At 48.0% G+C, this 13,914-nt stretch overlaps 1 non-coding gene across 1 annotated transcript; it reads right to left on the reverse strand.

The window, feature by feature from the left end:
* Window positions 1-456: 456 nt before the first annotated feature.
* Window positions 457-563, reverse strand: LOC136484458 (small nucleolar RNA R71). The gene has a single exon (XR_010765978.1). It is a non-coding gene; the product is annotated as a small nucleolar RNA R71 (small nucleolar RNA).
* Window positions 564-13,914: the final 13,351 nt, after the last annotated feature.

Below are 13,914 nucleotides of genomic sequence, written 5' to 3' on the forward strand. Positions count from 1 at the left end.
CATAAGGAAGAACCGGTCCCATACCGCTTCTTCTTCTGCTACTCCGCCGATAGAGGAACCAGTCACCCCTGCACCATCTGCTAGTACAACTATGGCCAACAAGTCACTCTGTGAGTACTCCATCCCTGCTGTTGCCAACATGCTCATTAGGCCTGCTGTCAACACAGGCACCAAAAACTTCAAACTCAGGACTAGCCTGATCATAATGGTGCTGGCAAATCCTTTCTATGGTTTGCCCAATGAGGACATGAATGCGCATCTCCAACACTTCCTCGAGTTGTGCGATACCATCGTCAAAAAAGACGTCACACCAGAGAGCATCAGGCTCTATTTGTTTCCCTTCTCCTTGTCGGGAAGGTAAAATAGTGGTTCTATAAGGACAAGGAAGCCATCAATACGTGGGCCAAGTGCTCCACGACATTCTTCGTGAGGTTCTTCCCCATGGGCAAAACCAATGCCATGAGGGGAAGAATTTCAAATTTCCAGCAGAATTCCATGGAATCTATTCCTGAGGCGTGGGAGAGGCTACAGGAGTACATACAAGCATGTCCACACCATGGGATAGAAAACTGGCTTGTGCTCCACAACTTCTACGATGGGTTAAAACCCATGTCAAGGGGACACATTGATGCCGCTGCTGGAGGAGCTTTCCTCTCGCTCACCATTGATGGAGCTACGACTCTCATCGAGAAAATGGTGTCCAATCAGAGTTGGAGCGAGGAAAGGTCAAATAAACAATAAAAAGTCATGCATACCATGAAGGAGACGGACATGCATGCCGGAAAGTGGACCTATTGATGAAAAGATTTGACGAGCATGCCCACGAAAAGGGAGCAATGCACGGCACCATCAAGGCCATGAACTTGCATATGACATGCGAGGTCTATGGTGAAAGTGGAAATATTCGAGGAACGACTGCCCTGAGACCTGCGATGATACTGCGTACATCAACAACATGTTCCGTCCACAAGGTAATAATGGGTGGAACAACCAGTCGCGCCTGCAAGGAGGTAATTTGAACTTCAACTCAAATTATAATTCGAATCAAACTTCCTTGAAAGACTTGGTCTCTGGCCAAGCTAAAATTAATGAAAATCTCACTAAAAAGCTTATGTATAATGACAAAATGCTTGAAAACATAAATACTAAAAATGAAAGTTTATCCTCCTCTATGAAAAACCAACTATGTTTTAATAAAATGATTGAAACACAAATTTCCCAAATAGCTCTTCTATGCCTACCAATCATTTGGAGAAAATCCCAGGGCAACCCAAGAATTCCCTTGAAAATGTTCATGCAACTGCAGATCAATAGAGGAGAAGTCTTGCCCGACGGACTATAAACGTCGACACCTTGCCGAAGGTAAACCAGTAGTTATTTAAAAAAAATTAATTCATATTTTAAATTTCAAATTTTAAAATTTTGCTACAAAAATAACTCCTTAGATAAAATGAAAAATCATTTTCTATTTACGTAGAATTTTCTATTATCATTTCTTATTTTTAAAATATTCATGAAAATTTCAAAATATAATAAAACTTTTGTGGAAAATAAATTTCGGGCAAACCTGAGATTGGAAAAAAGCCAAACCCCAACGGCTACTCTCTAGAGCCGTTGGGAGCTACTTGCCAAAGGGGGGTAGTAGTGGGCCCACCAGGGGTGCGGCCCCACCCATGGGGCAGCCACCCCAGCCTGGCTGCCACACGCACCCAGCTAGAGCCAACGGCTACTAGCTGTTGCCCCATTCCCCTTCCTAGCGGTTTGGCGTTCAACTATAAAAGGGAGAGCCTGGGTTGAGCTCCCACTCACCCACACTCTCCACATTTTCACTCTCTCTGTCTCAAACTCATTTGCTTCCACATTTCATTCCAAAATTTTCCACGAAGTTGTAGTGCAAGAAACCTATACAAAAATCTCAAGCTCAAGCTAGTTCTCGGGTTTATCTTTTTTTTATTTTGGTGCTAACCTTAACCCGCACCCGAGTTTTCAGTTGGCGTTCGTGTTGTTGCCACCGTGGGCAGGTTCAGTAAGAAGGTTGCTAGTGCACACAAGAAGATCACGGGATCGAGCTCAAGTTGCTCTCGTGGAAGCTCGAGTGCATACTTCACCGAGCTTGAAGAAAGTCCGATGCATGAAGACGACGAGACTATGCTGACAGAAGCGCAAGGCAAGAACAACCAATGGAGGTGGAGGATGACGCACCCTACCTCGACTTAGAAGGACCCTCGAAGATGCAAGCGTATGCCCTCATCAAGGATCGTGAGTTTGTCCACACGCCGGCATATGACCCGAACCTTCTCAAGAAAATAGGTATGGATGTCGAATTCTCTGCTATCTGGAAAGCCGTTGGATGGGAGAACGTTGCTCCAGTTTGGGAGGAAGGTTCTTGCCTCCTGACTATCAAATTTTTATGCTCCTTACAAGAAGTTGAGAATGGGTTCACTTTTCGACTCTTTGAACAAGAATGTTTTCTCACTTGGATAGATCTCAGTTCTCACTTAAGTTTCCATAGAAAATGCTCAATTGATCTAGATCATTCTCTCAAAGGTTTTAATCGTCATAAATTTTGGGGAGAGATTTCGGGTCAAGTTGTAGTTGGCAAGTTTCAACCTCGCAATGCTAATATTCAACATTCTAGCTTGGGAGAGGACCCTGCAGAGGTACCTTGCATCTTTAATTTATTTTTATGCATTTATTTATTTACTATTTAGTTTAAAAAATCAAAACATGATAAAAGACAAAAAAAATATGATAAAAAGAACAAAAATATTTATTCCACTCTACATATGTGTAGTAAAAATGTTCAGTTTCTCCCTCATTGAAATGATGAATAGTTGCTCTATTTTATAATTTATCTGTGCCTAGTTTATAACTTAGAATTCCCTAAGATTTAAGTTTGTTGACTAAAAAAGTCTCATCCTAAAAAACTTGAATTGTGGGTTGCAAAGGCATGATCATTTTCTAAGTTATTGCGAGTTATGATATTGTACAATTGGAATATGCTATGACTTTGTTCTAAGAGAAGCTTGACATCTGGAGTTTTTTAGTTTTAAAAATGCTAAAATGAAAAGATCCTCAATGATTATAATTCCTACCAAGGCCATATGACAATATTCAATGATACAAACCTTAGTCATATGCTACTTGTTATTACATTGTGCTTTGTCAAATTGTTGTGACAACTGCTTGATGTTGCATGCTGTGTGAAAATCCCTGAACTGATTCTCCTTCCAATTCTTTCTTCTAGCTGGTGGGCCTGACACATCAATGGGGACACCAACATCTGTGGATTGTACTCCACGTCCTCATCATCAGACTCTATATCCCCACCACCAAGCTCTTTAGCTTCACCCTCCTCATCATCCCCATCATCATCGGCCTGCTCCTCCTAATCACCCTCCTCTCCTTCCTCCTTCTCATCATCGTCATCCTCCTCATCTTTATCCTCAGAAGTTGGAGGCGAAGGATTCGGCACTGTGTTGCTAGCCCTCTTAGACCTTGACTTGTGTGGACGCTTCTTCTTGCTCCCCATCTCCTCAATCTCGAAGTCACTGTCCGCAGGATCATCACCATTGATAACCCATGGCTACTGCTGCTAGTATCCCTCCTTGGCTTCTTTTGCTCTCTACCACCACCACAAAGACGAATCGCAGCATGCCTGCAACCAAAGAGTAAACAATGATCAGTGAAACTTGGACAAAAATGAGATTAAATGAAAATTTTGAGTAAATGCAAGCATGGATACAAGAATGGCATGACAATGTGATCTACAACATGCATACAAGATATAAGAAGTATATAAGGAACAATTACAAGGTTTGGATAACATTTCATGTACCATCCACCATTCCAACAGACAACATCAGACAGATATCACAAAATTTTCTAAGTCATTGTGAACCGGCGGAACCTTCCGCTAGAGCGACAGACCATCCGCCAATTGGTCGACAGTGAAGAACAGTGTACAGTAACCGCCTCAAATTCAGTCCTCAAAATCTCATGATTCAACCAATGCTAGCACATCAAAACTTGCACAATGGTACATCTAAGCGTGCTAGACAAGATCCCCATGATGGATTTGAAGGAACCCTAGCCATTGAGTAGATCGAGGAAACCCTAGCTTTTTAACCATGGGGAATAAACCAAAACAAAGGAAAAAGGAGCTTATTCGGCACCCCACATCTTGGAGAAGCACTTGGATGGGCACGTGACCACAGGAATCGATGGAGAAGCATCCAAAGGTCGGTGTCGTGGTGTGGTCGTCAGTGTGGGCACATGCGCGTGGGGGACAGGCGGGTGGAAGATAAGAAAAGGACTTGTGTAGGGACTGTCAGGCCTTTTATAGCCTAACATTTACCGGACAGTCCGCTACAAGTGGCAGAGCATCCGCCAAACTAGTGAGCCCAGCAGTTATAGAATTTGGAATCTGATGTTTTACCAGATAGTCCGTCGAATTCATCGGATCGTCCATCAAAACTCAGCAAGCCAGCAATATCTCAGCTGATTTTGTATCAAGTGAATGGAATGTGAAACATCTGAAGAAATTCTTTAGTACACCAAAGACAACCACTTAGCAAGCTCGAGGACGAGCTTGATTTCAAGTGGGGGAGATTTATAACAACCCGAGTTTGTTACAATAGAGGCTCTCATTTTTTGACATCGCCAAAGCAACCAAACCAGCTCCCGCAGAGATTCCTAGCATCTAGATCAAAAGAATGGATACCATTTCAATCAACTACACTAGTCAAGCCAAGTCAAACTTTGGTCAACAAAAAGTCAAACGAGCGATCACTTTTAGGAAATATCTCATGAGAACTTCAACAAGGATTCCCTATCTCCTCTGAAACTAGGCAAGACATGTGTGAACCATGAGATTAACCCAAAGCTAAGAATCCTGATCCTTAACTCAACTGTACAAAGACAGATATTTATCGGCAGAGTCACTGAACCATCCGATAAAAAGGCAGAGACAACAGAATGAGTGGAAAATGAGTTGTTGTCCATTATGGGACATGGCCCACATGTTAGCACGAAATGGAGATATTTCTCAGTAGCTGAGCTTCCACTCCACTCACTCCCCTTTCATTCCCCTCACACTCTCTCTAGAATGAAGAACAAGAGAAAGGAAAGGATGAACTAGAGTGAGAACGTGAAGAAGAAGAAGGAGAAGAGAATCTAGTCTACAAAGGGCAGCAAGATCAGCATTGGATCAAGACCTTGAGCTTCAACAACCTCTCATCTCATGGTTAGCTCAAGAACTCTCTCTTCTCATTATCTTGAGATCAATCCTCAAACCCTAATCTAAGTTTCATCATTTGGATGGATGAACCATGAGGATTGCTAAGAGTTTATCATCTCAAGGGTAAGAATCAAGTATGCTACAATTTAATCCTCTCAAGATTATCCTTAGATATTCTCTCATTTGGATTCTTGGGATGTATTGCAAGAAATGATGGAATCTCTCTCATTAGCTTGGAAACAAGGATGTCAAGAGTTTGATCTCTGATCTTGGTGACAAGGAACTCACCAAGACCCCAAGCTAAGTTGTCATGCTCAATCTCAATCTCTCAATCTCTCTTAGGATTTCAAGTGAATTAAGGAATCACTAGTTGCACTAGCTAACTCAAGCCAAAACCCTAGGTATATTAAGCCTAGCAAGCTACCCAAGTCACCATTGCAATACCCTGCACATGCATGGAGGAACTAATCCAACATCTAGGCATGAATCCCTAAGCCTTCCCCCAAGAACACAAGAACATAGGTTCTGTCGTTCAACTGATAGAGAGTCTGCCAAAGTTATCGGAGCATCCGTCATCCCTTTAACCCAGTCACCAAAACCTTACACTACTACACAAATGATTTTGGAAGACAGTGCCCTTTTATTAACTGAGGTGGTCACAAAATCCAACCGCCTCGGTTAATGCCTAAGATTAATGGAGGAGGTCATTTTTTATTTACCGAGGCGGTCAGAAAGTGCCCGCCTCCGTAAATGGATTTATAGAGGCAGGCATCTTAAGACAACCGCCTCAAAAAATGGTCTAATTTTTGAGGCGGTTGTCTTAAGATGCTCACCTTTGTAAATCCATTTACGGAGGCGGGCACACTATAAGGACCGCCTCTGAAAAGGTTGAGGCCCAACAGGCCCATCAAGGCCTGATAGCTATCTTCAACTATAAATATAGAGACTTAGGGTTTCTTCACTCCTCTCTCTCTCACCGCCTCCCTCTACCACCAAGCCGGCCCTGCATGACCGAGCACCTCCCAAGACTGAGCGCCTCCCTCTCCACTCCAACCTCCTTCCCCCTCTACACTCCAGCCTCCCACTCCCTCTCCCTCTCCACTTTGGCCTCCCTGTCCCTCTCACGGTGGCACGCGGGGCAACCCCCACTAGCGGTGGCGGTGCACGGGACGGCCACACCTGCTGTCGGTGGGGCTCCTCGCGTCCTGGCGGCTCCTAGGCGGCAGCGCCCAAGCAGATATACAAGGAGGCATGTCGAGGGCGGATCTAGGAGGAGGAGGTCCGATGGCAGCGGCGCACGTGGGTTGAGCGGGCTTCGTCAGCAAGCCCTAGAAGCGCTCGAGGGTGGCCTCCTCCACCTACAGTGACGGCGAGCAAGATCTGGCATCCACGGGCGGGATCCGCCGTCCACGCGCGAGATCCAACGTCGGCAGGCCGCTTGACGCATCCAGGTGCAGATCTGGCGGCGGTGAGCCGCTCGGCTCGTCCAGGAGGAGGACCGGCGGCGGTAGATCCTGGACGGCGGCGGCGTAGCTAGGCTCGACGTCAAGCCCATATGGGCTGGCATTGGGCAACTGCTTTTTTATTATTTTAATTTGATTTACGGAGGCAAGCAAAGCAACCGCCTTCGTAGGTCATGGATTAACCGTGACCTTACCGTGACCTTTGATTGGAGGCGGTTGGATTGCCCGCCTCCATTAATCATTTTGTCCCACGTCTAATAAGATTTCTGTAGTAGTGTTATCTCCCTTTGGTATGATTTAGCAGAGTGTTCGCCGTGTGCGTCGGAGTGTCTGATGAATTATATAAGCCAACACCTAGTGAACCAGAGAGTACCAAGTTTCTACTGGAGCGTCCGTGGAATCTCATGGAGTGTCTGCCAAATTATTAGCTTGAATAACCAGTGACCCCGAGAGCACCCAGATCATGTCGGAGCATCCGATGGTTCACAAAGACAGTGTATGAACTCTAGGACCTTGATCCTGAGTCTAGAAAACCCAAGCCGCATTAGATGACAGATAGTATAACAATAAGAGCACAGTTAGATGTCTCTTACCAAGTTCCAAATCAAGTTCTCAATCATTGTCTCTTTATCAATCGCGCAGTTATCTCCAATCCTCGAAATTCCTTCTTTCAGGTTCGGTTGTCATGTGAGGAATCGTGCGTGAGTCGTCACCGCTGTCCCTAATCTTCGGGAACGGCATAACCAGGCAGGCACCCCACTATTATAAACCCTATTTTGGACACTTATTGTGTTTCATTATGAATTGCATTACATGTAGATGTGGTTAATACACTTAATGATGTTTCAATTAACATTAGAACTATCCACCAAGTCGAGTATGAGGAAGGGAACTCATACTTGCGCATGTAGGATGCTACACCGGGATAATAAAGTATTAAAAAGAATGAGGGTTACAACTTATCTACTTCCCTAATCTTGACTAAGGGCTCACCTCAACTTGATATAACATCATGATGATCAATTTGGTAACTCTTGCTCATGCGAGAGGTAGGTCACTGTGAGTGTGGGATCTCAAGTGACATAGCTCGTGGAGTAGTTAAGGACCTGTATTGGGATACGTGAGTTCGAGTAACCGCTCGTACAGACCATATGTCGCATATGGGGGCGGCAAGCCTAGTAACTAATTGTGACCGGTCTATCCATGTAAGTGGCAAGAAGGTGGCACCGGTTAGATGGTGGTAGCATTAACCAGGAACCAGTCAAACCTTTCATGTGATATTCGGGCCAAATTTGGGAAATGTTGGAAAGCGTGAGGCAACCCTTACTCGGGCACGGGTATGGTGGTTAGTCCCGATTTTCTTGTGGATACAGTTGTACATCTCTGCAGAGTTTGAAAGCCTGAAGTCCCTCGGGATGGAATCTTTTGGTTGTTCTTATTTTCTACACCCATGGTAGTGTTAGTGACGAAACTTGATGATGATATGACATAAATGTTGATCACTTTACTTTTATCATGAACCTTGTTGTCCAGTAATTTAATTACGAATCCTGAGCATGTCATTTAAGAAACGCCATTGCTTTTCCGCAAATACACAAATGCCTGATAACACACTTGCATCCACCAAATATTCATATGTTGGAATTAAGTCCTGCGAGTACGAAATGTACTCACAGTGCTGCTGTTAAGTTGTTTTGCAGGTAATGCCGATTCGGTCAAATTGAGCCAATGCTCTTTTTCACCGCTGCATAGTAGAATTTGGAGTGGGCGACTCCAAGTGGCTACAGGTTAACTCTGATATTCATATATGAGTGATCTTGAGATGTCAACCTTAGATGGGATTAAACTATATTCTGAACTTTTGTAATATGATGTGCGTCATTGCGAAAGATTTATGAATCCTTAATTTTCATTGTATTATCCATTGGGTCATGTGTTAGTTTATTACTTGGATTGCCGTATGCCACACAACCGTAAAGATCCTGAAGAGGAGGTGCGGATGGCGCCCTCCTTAGGGATCCGTGTCAGTTGGGAGCGGCTTAGGTTGGTCGCATGTGTCTTGCCAACCTAGGGGCGGCGTGGCATGGAGGTGCTTCCAGGTGGGGTCGCGCTCGGCATGAAAGGGCGAATCTTGAGCAGGGGCTAGCTGGAAACAACTTCAAGGGACAAGTAGGGCAAGTAGGGTCCACGTGGAGAGTGCCCAGGAATGAGCCTAGGGGGCAAATTGATCGAGGGCCTCCATATTTTTGGGTTCAAGTAGGACTCTGCTGGAGCTGTGTTTTTACTTGAATCCTCAATTTCTTTTGCATAGAAACAACATTTATATATATTAATATGTTCCCATCAGTTATAAGAAAATAAAGATGAGTGGAATGTAGGAGGAGATCGAAATGTGAGATTTGGTTGGAGTACGCCGAGAGTTGGTGAAATATGTACCTGCAACTTTGGAACAAGCTAGTTATCCTTCTCCTAATCTTCCTTTCTGTAACATAGGGAGCGGAGGGGAAAAACCTCACCCCAATAATCTGCATAGCCATGGTCAAGTTACCTATGACCCTGACAACCTAGCTGGTATCACGTTCTTGGCTTTCCTCGCCACAGCCGCCCACCGTGCCGCACGTGTACCACCATGCCCCACCTCCGCACAAGACCATGCCGAGTGCCGACAATGATGACCTCAAGGCCCTGGTTTCCTCCCTCACCGACACCATCAAGACCTTGCAAGCTGCCGTCGACACCAGTACACTCAGGCTATCCAGCACCTGGACACGAATCCGTCGCCGTCTACTTTGACGTCGTGTTTCCGAAAGATGGAATTCCTAAAGACTGCGACTGGAGAGCACATGAACGACAAACCCCTCCCTCCTTGTTCCCAGAAGATGGACTTCCTAAAGTTCGACAGCAAGTCTGACCCCCTCGGCCTCGCCATCATCAATAGCTTCGATTCCTATTTCCACTAGCAGTGCATCATGAAGGGAAGGTATGAATAGCTTCCAACAATTTGGAAGATGGTGGCCGACGGGGACGGCTTCCACGTCGTCGAGAGCCGTCATCGCTGGCGCCATCACCCTCGACGCCCAGTCAACGGTCCGCGACCTGTTCCCTCGGAGTTTGTCGGGCTCCGCTTCAACTGCCTTGGCAACGACCACGTTGCAGCCCAGTGCAGGTTCCCTTCGCGCTTCTTCCTTTGCCGCAGCACCGGCCACCGGGCATGCAACTGCAAGCGGCGGAGGACCCCTACGCGCGGAGCGCCAGCGTCTAACGGAAGAGGGCGTGCGCCCCCCGCCGCCGGGAGGCACAGCACCATCGTCGGGTCTCCTCTTCTGGGGACAAGGTCTCCGGGCACTCCTGCTCCACGGGTCGAGGCTCTTCGGTGCCGCCTGCATGCGCGCCATCGACGGACCAGTCGTCGCAGCAAGCGGGCGCACCGTTTCTGGACCAGTCGCAGCCAGATCATGCTACTACGGAGCCATCGCCGCCGCCGTCACCGCCTATTGGGAACCCTTCACGTCGTCCCAAGACAGAGGTCGTCGTTATCCCTCGTTTAACTGAGGTCGCTGCAGCCGAGGACGCCATGTCTCTCGCTCTCGTCGCCATTGTGGGCCGGAACCGTCCGTCCGTCTCGTCGGAGGAGGTCCGCGCACAGCTCGATTAGGTCTACCACATCCAGTCTTCGGCGTTCTCCGTCAGCACCTACGCGCCTGAAGTTTTCTTGGTGCAGTTCCGATCCAGGGAGGACCTAGAAGATGTTCTCAAATCTCAACATGCCGGCACTGCTGAACACGCGTTTCATCCTGTTGTGGCGGCGCTGGCGTCGTCAATCCATGGCCTCGGGCCTCGGCTGGGTCCTTCCGGTTTAAGGTCCTCTTGGGATTCAAGGGGCTGCCGTCGCCTGCCTGGAGCCTGGACGCGGCACAGCATATTCTCGGCTCTTCCTGTGCAGGCCTAGAGATGGCCCCGGTCACCGCGTCGCAAGAGGACATGTCCGAGTTCTTTGTTTGCGCATGGTGCTTTCACCCCGATTTCGTTCCTCAAGAGGTGGTGATCGCCGTGCCGGAACCGGAGGTGCCTTTCGTCGTCGAACCGCCGCCGTTCCTTCGCCAGCACGAGATCATACGGTCCGAGCTTCTAAGTCACTGGTTTGCTGCTGTACTCGTGGGTGGGTTCAGTTGCCAGATTCAAACAAAAGCAAAGCCCAACGATCACGGTCGCAAAGCAAAAGAGCTCCTGCAGGCTGCCCCTGCTCAGGTGACGTCGCTGCCAGCCTCAAGCTTATCATCTGAGCGCTTTGCTCAGCCTGTCGACGAATCAAGCCAACGGTTCGAATTTGAAGTCGGTGGAGCCTGCCCTCTGCCACTGTGCAAAGAGGATCCGATGCTACTTTGTCTTCACGTAGAGCTGGCCGCGGGTGCTACGCGTCGAGCGAACGAAAGTGAAGCTCTGACAGAGGCACCGGACTCTGCTTCTGAGCGATCCTGGATGTCGGATTGGGTTGCCATGGAGCACGAGTGCCAACCTTGGCCAACCGCTCACTCCACGACTGAGTCGCTCGCCGACGTGGAGGTCGACCATGTGCAGCTTTCGGATCCAGGGGACCATGCTGCCACATCCGATCAGGTGCCTCCTGGGAGTGATGTTACCACCGCATCTACATGTACTGAGGCCGGCCCATCTACTGTGGCCCATCCGGCAACAGCAGCAAGACAGAGTTCTCGCATTCGCCTGCCAAGTACTCGCGTTCACGGGCCGCAATGGGCTTGACTCCTAGGTGATAGAGACGGCTGCGCCGTTGGAGCAAGCAACCGGCACTGCCAGGTGTATAAGTACCTGAGAGCTCAGTTGAGAGGGCAACATGTATTGAACCCAAAACAAACCCAACTATAATCATTCCTCCGATCTCCAACCCCGTGCTCTGCTTCTTCTTCCCCAAGTCTATCTTCCCATCTCCTTTCCCAATTCAGTATCAGAGACTCCTCGATCCGAGATCGGCCACAATCCTGTATCCCATCGATCGTGAGAACAAACGCGGTTGGTTGGATCGCGTTCCTGGTGTCCAGTGAGCTCCTGGCCGCCGGTGAACCACCGTAATTCCGTTGGCCCATTCACCGATTTGTGGAGGATTCCCAATCTGGCGCATACCCCACCACTACCACCACCACCACCACCGCCGCCGCCTCCACCACACTTCCATTACACCCGATTCGTGAAGCAGAAGCACGGCGCCATGAGTCCCGAAGGCCAACAGCTGATGGCGAAGCTCCAGCGCCTCTTCAAGGAGCAGACGCAGCTCTTAGATTGGCGTTTCTCGGATGCCGAGCACTCGGTGGATCAACGCATCATCGAATCGGAGACCCGCCTCGACGGCCGCATCGCCAACTTGGAGGCCCGCCTCGCCAGCATCATCACTGAGGCCGAGCGCCTCCAAGACGGTCGCTTGAAGATCATCGAGAAGGTGACGGGCGGCCTGGAAGAGTGGTGCCAGGACGCTGAGGGAGCGCTCGACGATATGCGCCTGAAGGTTCTGAAGCTGGACAAGGCGTGGGATCGGTCCGTCGTCGAGCAATCATCCTCTGCTCCGGGCCAGATCGCGTCTTCACCAGGTGTTGAGCAGACCGACAAGCGCCCATCTGCTATTGAAATGGCTGCTCGGCCCAGCGGGCACGGCGTTGAAACACCTCCATGGGAGAATGAGTTCGGGGTTGTCACCACCCTTACTCGTTCCCCGGCCAATGGTACGAACTCACTCCCTAAATTCCATGGTACTGCATATGATCTCTGTGCCACTTGCAACAAGCCACCCGATCCTAACTCTGGCCAAACCGGGCGTATGCCAAAGTTCCCGTTCCCCACCTTTCATGGTGATAACGTCTGGCTTTGGATTTCCAATGCCGAAGATTACTTTGATATGTACCAAGTTGAATCTCACCTGTGGCTCAAGATCTCCAAACAGCAATTCAAGGATAACGCTGCTCTGTGGATTCAGTCTATCGAACCACTTCTGAAAACTCTTGATTGGCCCACTTTCTGCCGCATGTTGCATGAACGTTTTGGTCGCGATCAGCACCAAATCCTGATTCGGCATGTTCCATATTCACCAAGAGTCCACAGTCATAGATTATGTTGAGCGTTTTGCAGCCTTGATAGACCAACTCAAAGCCTACAATCCCAACATAGACATGCTCTATTACACGACATGTTTCGTGGATGGCTTGCCAGTTGTTATTCGATCTGTTGTTGTGGTACAACGCCCCCAAACATTGGATACTGCGTATACTTTGGCGCTTTTGCAGGAAGAGGTTGCCGATCTGTCGCCACACAAGGAAGCCAGGCGTGATCAGGCGCCATACTTTCGTCCCCAGTACAGGAATGCGTCTCATCAGCAACCGGTACACGGAGCAGCCGACCAAAATGCCAAGCCTGCTGATACTGGATTCACGGTGCCTGCAAATGCCAAGACACCGGAGGAAAAGCTACGTGCCTTACGCTCTTATCGTCGGGCTCGTGGGCTTTGTGATCATTGTGCTGAAAAGTGGTCACGTGATCACAAATGTTCTGCCAACATTCGTCTGCACGTCATGCAAGAGGTACTGGAACTCTTTTCTATCCATGATGACTCTGATGTTGCAGCCACTGCTGAGGAACAGCTGAACTTAGCCATTTCGCAAGATGCCGTGTCAGGCTCTGTTGGCCCTCGCGCTATGCAGTTCACAGGTCTCATTCAGAATGTGCCAGTGGTTGTTTTAGTTGATTCCGGCAGTACCACCTCTTTCCTCAGCAAACAAATTGCGGACAAGTTGTCAACTCTCTCCTTGAAGCCAACCAGTCACAAGGTGCAGATTGCAAATGGAGGTATTATGCACTGTTCTGAAATTGCTGTTAATTGCAGTTGGTCTATGGCCTCTCAAGTTTTTACTCATTCTCTGAACATCTTGCCCTTACAATCTTATGATGTAATCCTTGGTATGGATTGGCTGGAGCAGTTCAGTCCAATGAAAGTAGATTGGAAGAACAAATGGATGCAAATTCCTTTTGACAAATCTTCAGTTATTCTCACTGGTTCTCCTGATTTGCAGTCCACTGAATTGGTGTTTCAGCTTTTGTCAGTACAATCTTCAGACCAGTCTTCTACTGACTTTTCTGCCTTTTCACCTGATATTCAGAGCATTTTGTTAAAGTTCCAAGATGTCTGTTCTCCTCCTTCTGAACTGCCAC

This window comes from Miscanthus floridulus, chromosome 9 (genome assembly GCF_019320115.1).
Source record: "Miscanthus floridulus cultivar M001 chromosome 9, ASM1932011v1, whole genome shotgun sequence".
Lineage (NCBI taxonomy): Eukaryota > Viridiplantae > Streptophyta > Magnoliopsida > Poales > Poaceae > Miscanthus > Miscanthus floridulus.